The 15,685-nt window shown below is 44.7% G+C and overlaps 1 long non-coding RNA gene across 1 annotated transcript; it reads left to right on the forward strand.

Moving 5' to 3' along the window:
- Positions 1–5,789: 5,789 nt before the first annotated feature.
- Positions 5,790–9,381, forward strand: LOC123330710. Its single transcript, XR_006546783.2, has 3 exons — positions 5,790–8,276; positions 8,917–9,067; positions 9,213–9,381. It is a non-coding gene; the product is annotated as an uncharacterized LOC123330710 (long non-coding RNA).
- Positions 9,382–15,685: the final 6,304 nt, after the last annotated feature.

The following is a 15,685-nucleotide window of genomic DNA, read 5'->3' on the forward strand; positions in this document are numbered from 1 at the left end:
ATGCCCTAAAGTTTGTCCTAGAAAGAAGCTTTCTGTTACTTACTAGTACTTCTCCCAGCCACAAAATAGCTAATACCTTCCCTAGGCACCCACCCCACCCCACCCCACGGCAACTACTACACAGAAACTGGTACTGGGGTCCCCTAAACCCAGCGCATGCCCAAAGCCATCCTTTATCTTTCTCCCGTTTCTCCAGCTGAGCTGCCATGGGAAGCAGTTAAAGTGATGAGAGAGTGGGATGGAGGCTGTTTGACAGGAAAGTCCTAAGAAAATTCAAGAGCTGAGTCTGCGAGAAGACCAGTGTTCCTGAAAAGCTGCATCACAGGCTGGCTGTCATCAAAGAGAGATTGACTGACAGCATCGGATCCACTCCCTACCCAATCCCCCTTGACTCTCGAGAGGCTGACATGCTCAGTAAATCTTGGCAAGTTCCTTTTTTACAGAGACCTTTGGACAGGAAGGGTGCACTAAGCCATTCTAATTTCTTTCTGAACATAATAGATGGAGCACACACAATTACTTGCTTGCATTTCATTTTGTATGTAGAGAAACTAGAGTGTAATTAAAATCACTTTAAGTGAATCTAGTAAGTTATGAAAAGTTATAGCCAGTGAGGTAAAAGTGTGTTCTTTGGTAACTAGAACTATTTAACCAGGGGGCAGGGCTCCTTTTGTATGAGACTGAAAAAAAAAAATCTTAATTTGTCTGAGGCAGAAATTCCTTGACTTATGTTTCTAAGAAAACCCAGCAGAGAATGTGAAACTAGAGGAATGGAAGTTTCCTGAGTCATATAAGAGATGCGCTTACTGAGGCCTCCCCATGTGCCAGGTGCTGGCCTCAGCGTTTTACCTGGGGATCGTCCACTTACCCTCAGGACAGCCTATGCTATAAGGAAGGCGCTGTCGCCCATTTTACAGATGGGGAAACTGAGCCCCTTGGAGCCAGAACTGAAATCCAGGCAGCTGGACCCTGTGCCCTGAAACACTGTGCTCTTTGCCCTGGTAGCTAAAAGGCAGGCAGGTTACTGAGGATAAAAGTTGGGTCTTAATCATTATGCAAAACACAGTAAAGTGAAATGTTCACAGAGCCCTGAATGGATCCCGAGAGCTGAGGTGCCGAAGCTGCTGAGCCGTAGTAATGTTGCCTGCAAGAGTCTGGATAAATGTTGAACTGAAATCAAGCATCATTACATGAGTTGTCAGGCCTGTCTCCCTGGTTTACTGACATTTTTCTTATTTCTTTGGTCTTCAGCTGGGTAAACCACAGAAAATGCATTTTCCTTGAAAAAGATTACCCAGATCATGGAAAACCACAATTAAACATGTGTGAAGCAATCCTGCTGGCGTTTAACTTAAAATCCCAAGATGTGTGTTCTGAGGCTGGAGGTGGTCAGCACGGCTTGACCTCAGCGCTCACTTAAAGGGCGCCCTCCCCTGTGGCCCCTTCTATTCCACCCACCCTCTGACCACCCCCTGGTGAAGCATGGATATCTTCAAACTGAAGTGGAGGTCTAACTGTGACACTCTCACTGCCCCCAGAATACACAGGACTCGAGTGAGCAAACAGCCTGTCCAGAGTCTACCCAACCTAGCCACAGGCGTGCCAGCAGGAACGCAGGGTAGGTGCGGGGCTGGGCTCATGGGCGTTCAGGATGGCAGGGGTGGGGGCTGCTGCTAGTGAGGTTGAAATCAGGCACCTGGCACTCTCTGCTCCCATTGCTGGCGCTCGCAGCCCAGCCAGCCCAGCTCACTCCTGCCTGTTCTCTCAAGCCTGTGAAGGTCGGGATAAAACCACCACTTCAAGAATAAGAGTTTGAGGTTTAGAGAGGATGAGTGATCTGACAGAGGTTACCCTGGAAGTGATAGCATCAAATTTAAGTCTAGTTTTTTTTTTTTTTTTTTTTTTTTAATATTTATTTGGCTGCACTGGGTCATAGACACAGTGTGTGAGATCTCTGATCTTGGTTGCAGCATACGAACTCTTAGTCGTGGCATGTGGGATCTAGTCCCCTAACCAGGGATCGAACTCCTGGTCCCCTGCATTGGGAGCACAGAGTCTTAGCCTCTGAACCACAAAGTCTAGCTCTTGATCACAGTATCTCGGCCCAGCAGGGACTAGGGGAGAGGACAGGAAAGCAGAGGGGTACTGTGTGAGCGCGTGAGTGAGGAACGTGGGTTAGAGGTTTCCTCTGCGTGAAGACAGATAGAAGGCACGTCTTTGGCTCTACTTGAAAATGCATCTTGCTTGGCAGAAACTTGGCTTGCTAAAAAATGTCCCAAAGCTCACCCTTGAGGTACTGCTCTCCTGGCGATGTGCGAGCTTTTCCTGCCCTGCTCTGGTGCAGCTGGACTCTGTCTCTTGGGCGGGGACACTTGCTCGTTGCCTCTGCTGTTAAAGAGCCCACATTTGGGACAACTGTGAGCTTGGGTCAGTGGAGGCAGCTAGGAGGACCCAATCATTCGCAGAAGTACCTTCAGGAGGACTTGGAAAACCGGGAATTGAGGAGATAACCTCTCCTAAGACCCAGTGGTTGTTATTGTTGTTCAGTTGCTAAACTGTGTCAGATTCTTTGCAACCCCATGGGCTGCAGCACTCCAGGCCTCCTTGTCCTTCACTATCTCCCGGAGTTTGCTTAAACTCACGTCCATTGAGTCAGTGATGTTATTCAACCATCTCTTCCTCTGTCATCCCCTTCTCTTGTCCTCAGTCTTTCCCAGCATCATAGTTTTTTCCAATGAGTTAGCTCTTCTCATTGAGGGGCCAAATATTGAAGTTTCAGCACCAGTCCTTCCAGTGGATATCCAGGGTTGATTTCCTTTAGGATTGACTGGTTTGATCTCCTTGCTGTCCAAGTACTAGTGGTAGGTGGGAGCCAATACTTTTAATTTTTTCTCACTGATTTTTAAAAACTTAAGTAATTCCGAACTATAAGCTACATACAGAAAAGGACACAAAACAAAGCTATGAAACAAAGCAAACATCCATGGGGTCAGGAAATAGAACATCTCAGCATTTAAGAATCCTTCTCATGCCTCTTCCCTTTCATCCCCACTTCTTCAGGCCGAAGGTAATCACTCCCTGACTTCTGTGGTAATTATTTCCTTGCGTTTTAAAATAATTTTACCTATCAGACATTAATTCCAAAATACTATCATTGAGTTTTGCTTCTTTTTTATACATCAATAAATATCTGTTTTAAATATTATTTCATCTTATTTCCTGTATTGACTTTTTAGCTTTCCCCTCTTTGTATTATGTTTTGCATTGGTTACTATAGCAAAAATTATATTATGCATGTTTAATTAATCACAGTCACATTGGAATTTATATTGTATCACTTCAGATAAAATGTAAAAATTTTGCAATGGGATAAGGTAATTTCTGCCCATTCTTTGTGTTATTGCTATCTTAAATTTTGAGAGTCCCTTGGACTGCAAGGAGATCCAACCAGTCCATTCTAAAGGAGATCAGCCCTGGGATTTCTTTGGAAGGAATGATGCTAAAGCTGAAACTCCAGTACTTTGGCCACCTCATGCGAAGAGTTGACTCATTGGAAAAGACTCTCATGCTGGGAGGGATTGGGGGCAGGAGAAGGGGACGACAGAGGATGAGATGGCTGGATGGCATCACCGACTCGATGGACGTGAGTCTCAGTGAACTCCGGGAGTTGGTGATGGACAGGGAGGCCTGGCGTGCTGCGATTCATGGGGTTGCAAAGAGTCGGACATGACTGAGCAACTGGTCTGATCTGATCTTAAATTTAACTTGTACTTATTTAAAAAATTCCACAATACGCTATTATGATTTTGCTTAAAATGCTCAGTTGTCTCTTAAATGAATTTTAAAACACTATGTTATATTAACCTGTGTGTTTACTATTTCTGGGGCTCTTCACTCCTTCCTTAGATCCAAGTGCCCATTTAGACTCACTTCCCTGCAACCTGAAGAGTTTTGTGAAGTGCAGGATAATTGGCAAGTGGGTTCTTTCAGTTTTTTAAATTCAAAAAGCCTTTATTCTGCCCTCATTTTTAAAGGATAATTTTTCTAGATTTATAATTCTGGATTAGTAGACATTTTTCTTTCAGCATTTTAAAGATGTCAATTTATCAAGAAATTTATGTTATCATTTAAAAAATATTTTGACATTAAAAATTTTAAACTTTTCAGTATTTAAAAAATGTTTTATTGTCTTCTAGCTTTTATTTATTTTTTTGATGCAAAATCAATGCTGTTGAAATCATTATTTCCCTTTGATGTCTTCTTTTTTGTATTAATTACTGTGAAGATATTAATTGAGCATTATAATATATTCTTAAGATATAATTAATTAATATTAATATCATAATATACATTAGTGGGTTGGTAGCAGAAGGGAACTTTTACTTTTCCCTTCATACCCATCCAGACTGCTTCACTCAAGCCCATGCCAAATTGGCCACTGAAAGCATTTGAGTTTGTACTCTTGGTGTTGGCAAAAGAGGACAGAAAAACAAGGAAGGCATGGTTAATTCTATCTGTGAAGATGAGCAATGAGAAGACTTTTGATGAGTTTGGAAAATGTGAAATGGACCATGAAGTTAGCAAGACTTTGGCACTGCTTGGGATGTTCCTGTGGTCAATTGGGCAGGTCAGGCTTCCTTGCTAGAAACCTGACTGGTGCCCTGGACATCCACATCAAACACCAGTTCCAGTGAATGACCCCCAAGAACCTCTCTAGTCCACATCCCGTTCTCCCGTCTCCACCCTCCTGGCGCAGGACCACTCTCTCTTTACCTGGAGAACTTGTGTTCCTTCTTCAGGCCTTGCTTTTCAAAGTGCGGCTTCCAGACTGGCAACACTAGCGCCTGGAGTCCTTACACAGGTAGGGTTTCAGGCCCCATCCTGTGCTGTGCTAAGTCGCTTCAGTCGTGTCTGACTCTGTGTGACCCCATAGACTGTAGCCTGCCAGGGTCCTCTGTCCACGGGATTCTCCAGGCAAGAGCACTGGAGTGGGCTGCCATGCCCTCCTCCAGCGGATCCTCCCATCCTAGACCTACTGATTGGAGATCTGCAGATGAACAAGATCTCAAGCTGATTTCTAAGCACATTCAATTTTGAGATGCATCCTTACAAGTCAGTGGTTCTTGAATTTGTCTGCACATAACCCCCTTACTGGGGGTGTGTTAAAAAATTCTTTAATCCCTCTCCACACCCAGGCCAATTAGATCAAGTCTCTCCTGAGTAGGACCAGCCACTGGAGTTTGTGAAAATCCTTCAGATGATTTCAAGGTGCAGAGAGTCAGTGCCTTAGGACAGGGGTTCTCAAAATGGGCTATGTGTTTCACTCACCAGGAGGTTTTGTGCAACTTCCAAACCCAAGCCACCCCCAGGCCGGTTAAGCCTCAGGGCCCATCGGACACAGGCCTTGACAATTGTGAAACTTCTTAAGTGACTGCTGTGTGCACTTAGAATTGAGGGCCAGTACTTTAGGGCTCAGCCAGGCATCTCTCCCTCCTGGAAGCCCCTCATAATATATCTTCTCCCCGAAGGATGGGTCGGGAGCCCTCAGCAGAATTCCCACAATGTCCTGCACCTGCCTGAAGTCTGTCTCTACCCAGTGATCTGGGATGTGTCTGTCCTCACCCACATCAGGAGGCTGGGAGCTCCTAGACAGTAGACATTTCTTCAATTTTCTTTGCCTTCCTTGTGTCTCCCACAATGCCTGCATATAAAACGTAGCTGAGAGATTATTATTATCATTGTTTTTATTATTCTTCCAATCCTATGGAAGAATGGTTCTATGGTCAGGGCTGTGGTGTGGAAATCTCCCCCTGGAGCAGTGGATGTTCAAGGTGAGGAAATCCAGGAGGCAGGCAGGGCAGCTAGGAGGTGACAAAGGACTAAATGACGGTGGTGGCAAATGCAGGCACCAGAGAGGACCCACTGAGGAGGACACCATAAGGTAGAACTGAGGTAGGAGATAGGTCAGCCCCCGAGGCAAACAGCTGTAGTTGGTTCTCTGTGGACTGATACTCCAAGACAAAAAACAGCAGGGCCATGGAGGGATCAGGCTGGGTCTTGCTCAGAGAGCAGAGACTGCTTATTTCTTATTCTCAATGTTAGGAGACTTCCCCAACCATATATGTGCAGAAAGGAGGTTAGAAAGGGAAGGGGCACCACCGCATAGTAAGTGATGCTAACTACCCACAGGCCTTTGCGGTAGAATCCATCCTGGCTAAGAGAGGCATGTGCACACATGGGAGGATCCTGAGATACACCAAGTTCGGACTCTGAATCAGGCAAAGCTAGATGATTGGCCAGAGGAAACCCAGAAGACATGCCCCATATAAGAGATTTAAACTGCAAGAAGGGCACGATTCTAAGTCTGCTCATGTGTCTATCTACACATACGAGGCTTGTTTCACAACTTTCTGTCTTTGTGGGAATTCTTTTCCACAAAGCCGCAGAGCCAGGGCCTTGTGACTAACCACTGGTCTAGTGGCTAGGATTCAAGGCTTTTCCTCTGAGACCTGACCTCCATCACTGGCCAGGAACTGAAGCCTTGCTTCAAGCTGTTGCAGGCTGAGGCCACTCAAGATCAGAACCAGGAGGAGTATTACTTTGCTAGGAAACTGTAACTAAATGGTAGAAATGTATTGTCTCATGGTTCTGGGGGCTTCAAGTCCAAGATCAAGATGTAGGCAGGGTTGGTTCCTTCGGAGCTGCAAGGAAGCCTTTGTTCCATGCTTTCCTTCTAGCTTCTACTGGTCCACTGGCCATCCTTGGTGATCCTTGGCTTGCTGCACATTGATCTGTCAATCTCTGCCTTCATCTTCATGTGGAGTTCTCTTTATATGTGTTTCTGTGTCCAAATTTCCCCTTTTTATAGGGATGTGAGTCATATTGGATTGGAGGCCCTCCTCCTCTAGTTAACCTCATTGAAACTAATTACATCTTCATGTGTGCATGTGTGGGTGCTCAGCTGTGTCCAGTTCTTTGAGATCCCATGCATTGTAGCTCACCAGGCTCTTCTGTTCATGGGATTTTTCCAGCAAGAATACTGGAGTAGGTTGCCATGCCCTCCTCCAAGGGATCTTCTCGACACAGGAATCGAACACACGTCTCCTGTGACTCCTGCATCACAAGCAGACTCTTTACCTCTGAGGCACCGGGGAAGCCGTAATTACATCTTCAACAACTGTATTTCCAAATAAGTTCATATTCTCAGACACTGGAGATTAGGTTTACAACATGGGAATCATTTTGGCGGTGGGAGGCACAATTTAACCTGTAACTGCAGATATAAAAATTCTTGTGTGAACTGTGTCACGTGCAAGGACTTGGAGTTCAGGAATTTCTGTTTCTCCAGTTCAGACATAAACCAAATGTTTGCTGTGAAATCAACACACCAGTTCCTAAGCTTTGGGCAATATTGTAACTTATACAAAGGAATTCTGGAGATGTTGACAAAACTGGAAAAACAGATGTCTCTAGCCAACGTGAGATCCATGTGAGCCGAGCGGAAGCTTGGGAAATTCAGGTGAACAATACATAAATAACGGGTCTGGGTTGTTTTTTCACTTGCTGTCTACTTTCACTGCCTAATTCACTCCTGATGCTTTTGGCAGACTTAATGCCCTGAGATTTCACAAGTGAACATTTACAGGATGACGGAGAAGCAGAGAGATGATTTAAAACAACCGTATACATGCTCCTGACAAATTACACTGGATTTAAGTCTCCCCGCCTCCCCACCTCCCTTTCCTCCTTCCCTCTCTCCCTTCTTCCTTCCTTCCTCACACTGCTTCTTTTCTATTTATTCTTTTCTTTCTTTCTAGGATCAATTGACAGCTCCTGCCTTCACTTGTTAATTGCTCTTTAGTGATTTTGTTTGCAGCAATTAACTGTAGGGCAGGTTTGGTAATTCGTTCTGTAATTAGAAGCACTTCTGATTAGAAAGGTGTTTCCTTTTCCTGTATTAGGAGCTGCTGCCTGCATTCCCTTAAAAAGAAAAAAAAGCCTGTACTTGGCTGGTGGGGGCTAGAGGGGAGTCACCGGCTAAACACAATTCACAGCAGAAAAGGGGCCTTCTGCTAAGGAAGGACAGCACCTTGCATTCTGCTTCCAGAATCCTCTTTTGCAGCTGTGAGCAGCTCTGACAAGCGTGGAGGGCTGCTCTCCCAGTTAATAAGTCCCAGATCTCGGGCGGGCCCCTCCTGCACCTTTCCAGTCTGCAATCTGGATAATGTTATCCAGGACAATTCAATGCCTGCCAGAAAGGGATCGTCTCCCAAAAGGTTGTCTGTCTGATGTTTTTCCTTTTTTGGGCCAAAGGGACTTTCAGGAATTTATTATTATTTTTTTAAAATATAGTTTATGTTCCAAATGGGAACACCTGTAATCTCTTGTCAAAACAAAAGTTCAAAAAAACCCCCCAAACCCCAGAAACTCCCAAACCTATGAATTGTCTTAAGATTCTCCATCTGCCTTCCCAGACAAAAACCACACACACACACAAACACACACACACCCTAAAACCACACACACACACACACACACACAGCCTTACAGAGTTGAAATAAAACCCAAGTGAAGATCTCCAACTGGAAACAGTTGCTGCCTGCCGATCTTATCCATGGGATCAGCTTGGAAGAAGTTGGGGGTTGTGTTTGTAATCTGTTGTTACCAGAAGTCGAGCTTCTGGGAAGACATAAAAGGACCATAGGTTGTGATTTGCTCTTCTGCATTTTTAGTCTTAACTTCTTCTTTTCTTTCTGTATCTTTGAGGGCTCTGGATTTTGAATCCACACAGAGGGCCTACTTTCAAGGGACCAGGAGGAGTTTGGGAACACTCTTGCTGGATGGATTGGTGACTAGTGGCTGGGCTCCAACAGCTCTGCAAACAGTAAGGCTATTTTCTGTGACTCCCTGTCTCAGGCCCTGCGGTCAGCCCAGTGTGGACTCAGAGGTTCAGATTCATGTGTGGGGTTCTTCCAGTTTGCCCAGAAGTACTCTGAACACCCCAAACAAGCAAACATCTCAGCTCCAGATCTGAGGAGGGGGTTGTCTTTGAAGTGGTTCAATTAAGGTATGATACATATTCAAAATTGCTTTTTATTTAAAAAATTTCTCATGAGTTTGGTACTCTATTTCTTCATATATCTATATTGGTTTTAAGACTAAAGCTGAGCTTTTCTACCAGATTTTTGATTAAAATTGGTGTTTCCGTGCAGATGGTGTGCACGTCCCCTAAGACCTGGAAATGGGCAGGTGTGCAGAACTGACAAAGAGCATCTGGAGGGAGGAAACAAACACATCTAAATTATCATCAGATCTGAGCTGCCTCACAGAAGGGACTCAGGAACCCTTTGGAATCCCTTTGGGATGATGGCTGCCTCAGACGCTTCTGTTCCAAAGTCTTGTTTCCAGAGGAAACCGTGACCACCTGGCTTCCTAGCAGGGGACTCAGTCCACCTGGCTGTGGGGTTGCTTTGTCCTTCTCAGTTCACTCTTGGAGTCTTGGAGCAGAGGTCTCGAAACAGGAGGAACCCCCTGCTCCCCACAAAATCCTGCCCTGCCCCCAGCCAATACCACTGAACATCTAATGTCAGATGGAACATGCTCCTGTTGTAGACTTGTCAAGGAAATCTAAATGTCTGGGGATGACTTAAGTCTCTGAGCAATAAGTGGATGCTTGCAGACTTGGGAAGAGTAGCTTGCCCATGTGTATACTCCCTTAATCTCTGACAATCCACAGCACTGGGTTGAAAAGACAATTGGTATTCTCTCCCCTCTTCTCCTCCTTCTGAGGTTTCCTTCCATGCAGTGATGTGAAGAGTAGGTAAAGGGGGCCCTCATGGACTCTTGGACACACAGTTGATTCATTGGGATCACCGTGAAACCAGAGGGAGAAAGGCACCTTACCAGGAAGTGTTGAGCGAGGAAGCTCAATGGAAGTGTGTTTTTTTTTTTTTTTTTTTTACAGTTAAGACCTTCCTCAGAGAAAGACTCTCCAATTTGCACATGCTACTTCCCAAACTCAATTCTCCCCTCTCACTTTGTCTATAATTCCTGCTTCTTCATGGAAACATACTCCTCTTGCTGACTGAGTTATGTTCTTTAAATTCCACTCTCTCAACTCCACTTTTACCCAAAATATCACACACAAGATATTTCCAGATATACCTGTCTACCTCCAGGGCCACTTAGAAGATCAAATGTTCTCAAACATACTTAATCTAAAGCTTTCCTCTCATTTAAGTGGCATGCATTTCCCCCTTTAATCAGTACTACTAACGGGGTTGGCGAGAATTCTAGGAAAAGTGCTAAGATCCCAAGAACATCCGCATTGTTACTGCACAGATCTAAGTCCAAGTGTGAGCTCTGCCACCACAGAGCTATGAGGCTAGAGGTCTCAGAGCCTCAGCTGTTACACCACAAAACTGAAGATAATAATAATGCCCTCATCACAGGGGTGTTGAAAGGATTAGGTAAAGATGACAAATGCTATTTCTAGCATGATATCTGTTACGTCCAAACTTCTAAGCAATTTGGGTTCCTCTATTTCTTTGGAGGAACTAGCTTGCTAAACACATAAAGCCCCACTCCCACCAAGAATCTGTTTAGATTTGGGACAGAAACCCATTGAAACCAATGGTTTAGGGACTTGGCACATTTTACATAAATAAATGAGTTTGGATTATATCCTCATTTGCTAAAAGCCCAGCGGATCTCACTGTTGTTGGGCTTTTATAAAATAAATGAAGGACTTATACTGAGGAAGGCAATGGCAACCCACTCCAGTACTCTTGCCTGGAAAATCCCATGGACGGAAGAGCCTGGTGGGCTGCAGTCCGTGGGGTCGCTAAGAGTCGGATGTGACTGAACATCTTTACTTTCACTTTTCACTTTCATGCATTGGAGAAGGAAATGGCAACCCACCCCAGTGTTCTTGCCTGGAGAACCCCAGGGACAGGGAAGCCTCGTGGGCTGCCATCTATGGGGTCGCACAGGTTCAGACACGACTGAAGCAACTTGGCAGCATACTGAGGAAGAAGTGTGTGAAGAAAATACGTGATCTAGATTTTAAAGCAAAAGATCGACCTTGAATGAAATATCCGGAGTTGACATACAACATCTGCGTTGTTCCACTCAGGGTTCTGATAGACCTTCATCTCGCTTCAATCAATATTTCCATAAGTCTATTGGAAGGACTGATATTGAAGCTGAAACTCCGGTATTTTGGCCACCTGATGCTAAGACCTGACTCATTTGAAAAGACCCTGATGTTGGGAAAGATTGAAGGCAAGAGAAGAAGGGGATGACAGAGGATGAGATGGTTGAATGGCATCACCGACTCAATGGACATGGGATTGGGTGGACTCTAGGAGTTGGTGATGGACAGGGAGGCCTAGCGTGCTGTGCGGTCCATGGGGTCACAGAGTCGGACACAACTGAGCGACTGAACTGAACTGGTAACAGTCCTTCCTTCTCTCATCTAGTCTTGAACCTTCACCAAAGATCTTAGTAAAACCTGTTAGAGAATTGTTGTGAGAATTAAATGACAGAACGGCAAACACTTAGCTGACATCATCAGCAAATGTAGCTCTAATTATTTCTGCAACTTGAAATAGAAGGTGAAGAAAGCAGAGCTAGATTGTGTTAAATGTAGGCTCCTAATTATCTTGATTTCCTCTGATCAGCAATTCTCAACTGAGAAGGGTTTTTCCTCCAGGAGACACTTGACAATGTCGGGAGACTTTCTTTTTAAACTTTTTTTTTGTATTGAGGAAGGGAATGGCTTACCCACTCTAGTATTCTTGACTGCTGAATTCCATGGACAGAAGAGCCTGGCAGGATACAGTCCGTGATGGGTCCCAAAAGAGTCAGACATGACTGAGGTGACTTAGTACACACACATGTGTGGGAGGAAAAGATTTTTCTTTCTTCAGTAAATTAGAGCAGTGATTGTAAGTCCTAGGTGTAGCAAGTGTACCTACCTAAGAAAATATACAGAGCTTCATAAAATTGTCTTTGATCTTAGCAGCTCAGCATTTTTTATTATGATAGTGACAGACTAGGCCTATTTTTATGCTTTAATAAAAAACATCTTGCTGAAAAGTTTAATGTGTTTTTTGAGAAACTAAAACTGCTCTGAAAATAAAGTATATTAAAAAATGTCTAATGTGCAAAAGAAAGTCTAATAGAAAAGTGATGTTGCTCAATGGAGATTTGTGATCTGTCTTTGATTCTTTTCTAAGTGAAGAGTTATGGTCATATGAGTTCCAGGAATAAGACTTATTTCAAATAGGATTATTCAGATCCTTTACATCTTTTCTAATCATTGGATTAGCTGGAAAATCTCATTTGATTTAATCGAGTATGGAAGTAAAACCCACAGCTATCATACTCTCTGTGTGCATATGTGTGCTAAGTCACTTTAGTTGTGTCCCATTCCTTGAGACCCCTGGCTCTTCTGTCCACAGAATTCTGTAGGCAAGAATACTGGAGTAGGTCACCATGCCCTCCTCCAGGGGATTTTCCAGCCCCAGGGATCGAACCCACGTCTCTTGTGTCTCCTGCATTGGCAGGCGGGCTCTTTACCACTAGTGCCTCCTGGGAAGCCTATCATACTCTCCAGGGGATTGCAAATCTTGAATATCTAGGTCAGATTAAGTCTGTGTTCTTAATTCTTTTGCTACACCTCTCACAATTCTGCACGTACTACTTTGTTGATTACTTAACCATCTTAGGCCTCAGTTTACCCATCAGAAAAAATTAAGGGTTAGACCAGAAGCCTCTCTAGTTCCTCATGATGCTGAGATTTTATGTTCTTGTGAGGAGTTCTTAAGTGTATATTCTAGTCGGGTTGGAGCAGAGATATATTTCTGGGTGCAGGTCACTATGTTGGTGGGAGGGACTTCTCAGGTGGCTCAATGGTAAAGTATCTGCTTGCCAATGCAGGAGCCACAGAAGATGTGAGTTTGATCCCTGGGTCAGGAAGATCCCCTGGAGTAGAAAACGGCAACCTCTCCAGTATTCTTGCCTGGGAAGTCCCATGGACAAAGGAGCCTGGCGGGCTACAGCCTGTGGGGTTGCAAAGAGTTGGACACAATTGAATGATTGAGTATGCGTGCACACACGCATGATGTAGGGTCTTGTTGAAACATGAACATGATGAGTGCTTGTGACCTCTAGGAGTTAGATCTCAGAAATTTGTTAGGACCGCAAAGCTGTCAAGACCCCCTTTGGTCTCTCAGATCTTCACCAAGTTCCCATAGCACTGTCTTCCTCAGCACCTTCTCTTTTCCTTTGTTCCTCTGGCATCTGGGCTGTGAATGACTAGTCAACCTGACCCAGGTCACTGCTTCTTTTTTCTTTTTAGTTTATTTAATTTTTAATTGAAGGAAAATTGCTTTACAGAATTTTGTTGTTTTCTGTCACACATCAACATGAATCCGCTGCTGCTTCTTGACTGTCAGCAAAGGTAACCTGTGAGGCAGGCTGAGACTCCATCTTGACCCGACAGGTCCTGGTTCCAGGAGTTGGGGAGGGGTTGGAGGCTGTGGCTGTTACCCGAGATGACTCCTGATTCAGGTCCCTTAGCTTAACATGGTTCCTCATTGAAAGCTGGAGACAGGTGAAGGGGGAACACTTCAACAGAATGTAACATCAGATCTGGGGTAAGGCAGAGAAGAGAGCTCTGCAGATGGTTACAATAATCACCCCTGTGAACACATCTGGGATATCCACACCCTGTGTATGCATCCATCCATGTGTATCCACGTCTCCCCACGTGGCTCTGGGCTTGGCCAAATAACTTGCCTTCGTCCAGTGGACTCTAGTAAACACGACATAAGCAGAAGTCTGAAAGGCCCTTGTTTCTGGGACTTTGTCTTCTTGGCACTCTGAGTCAATGTGGAAAGAGAAACCCAAGAAAGAGCATCAACAGTCTGGCCATATTAGATCATCCCGCCCTGGCTGGGCCACTAAGTAACTGCAGACACGAATAACCCCAGGAAAGACTGCAAAAGAATGCCTCTGCTGAGCCCCACCCAAATTGCCAACCCACAGAATGGGGAGCAATAATAAACGCTTTGGGCGATTTGTTATAAGGAAATTGATTACTGATATTAGAGCCCACTGCCACTCTGCCAATTGCTTATGGGATCTGGAGCACTAGGAACACCGGCCCAGGCCTCTGCCGCCCTCTCCCTTGTCATCTGCCCTTTCTTTGCTATGATTTATGTGATCCTCCTCTGTTCTCCCAGAATGCTCTCTGCCTATCACTCGCTATACTGCATTTGTTTGCTTGTCCATGACCCTCCTTGGTCTGAGCACCTCAGGAACAAGGACTGTCTTCCTTTCAGCCTAATATTTCCAGGGTCTGGAGCCAAAAGTTGGTACTCAATGGGCAAATGGAGAAAGGGGTCCCGAGGCACAGTCATTTGTTCCTGTTACAGAAGAACTTGTAATGGCTGACCTAGCCTTGCTCCTGAAGACTTCCCAGTGTTCCAGCTTGCTCTGCAGTGAGGGATGGTGCACCAAGTCAAGCTAGGGAGCTAGTCATGGCAGTCAATCAGGTGTCTCCCACTGGTCCTCACCCAACTTCCAGTCTGACTCAGTTTCCACTTCATTATTGTTCAGTTGCTAAGTTGTGTTCAACTCTTTGCGACCCCATGAACTGCAGCACCTCAGGATTCCCTGTCCTTCACTATCTCCTGGAATTTGCTCAAACTCATGTCCATTGAGTCAGTGACGCCATCCAACCATCTCCTCCTCTGTTGTCCCCTCCTCCTCCTGCTCTCAATCTTTCACAGCATCAGGGTCTTTTCCAGTGAGTTGACTCTTTGCATCAGGTGACCAAAGTATTGAAGCTTCAGCTTCAGCATCAGTCCTTCCAATGAATATTCAGGGTTGATTTCCTTTAGAATGGACTGGTTTGATCTCCCTACTATCCAAAGGACTCTTCAGAGTCTTCTCCAACACTACAATTCAAAAGCATCAATTCTTTGGTGCTCAACCATTTTTATTGTCCAGCTCTCACATCCATACATGACTACCAGAAAAACCATAGATTTGACCTTATGGACCTATGTGGGCCAAGTGATGTCTCTGCTTTTTAATATGCTGTGCTGGAATCAAGATTGCTGGGAGAAATATCAATAACCTCAGATATGCAGATGACATCACCCTTATGGCAGAAAGTGAAGAGGAACTAAAAAGCTTCTTGATGAAAGTGAAAGAGGAGAGTGAAAAAGTTGGCTTAAAGCTCAACATTTAGAAAACTAAGAGCATGGCATCTTGTCCCAGCACTTCATGGGAAATAGATGGGGAAACAGTGGAAACAGTGTCAGACTTTATTTTTCTGGGCTCCAAAATCACTGCAGATGGTGACTGAAGGCATGAAATTAAAAGACTCTTACTCCTTGGGAGGAAAGTTATGACCAACCTAGATAGCATATTCAAAAGCAGAGACATTGCCAACAAAGGTCCGTCTAGTCAAGGCTATGGTTTTTCCAGTGGTCATGTATGGATGTGAGAATTGGACTGTGAAGAAAGCTGAGCACCGAAGAATTGATGCTTTTGAACTGTGGTGTTGGAGAAGACTCTTGAGAGTCCCTTGGACTGCAAGGAGATCCAAACAGTCCATCCTAAAGGAGATCAGTCCTAGGTGTTCTTTGGAAGGACTGATGCTAAAGCTGAA

This window comes from Bubalus bubalis, chromosome 20, assembly GCF_019923935.1.
Source record: "Bubalus bubalis isolate 160015118507 breed Murrah chromosome 20, NDDB_SH_1, whole genome shotgun sequence".
Taxonomy (NCBI): Eukaryota; Metazoa; Chordata; class Mammalia; order Artiodactyla; family Bovidae; genus Bubalus; species Bubalus bubalis.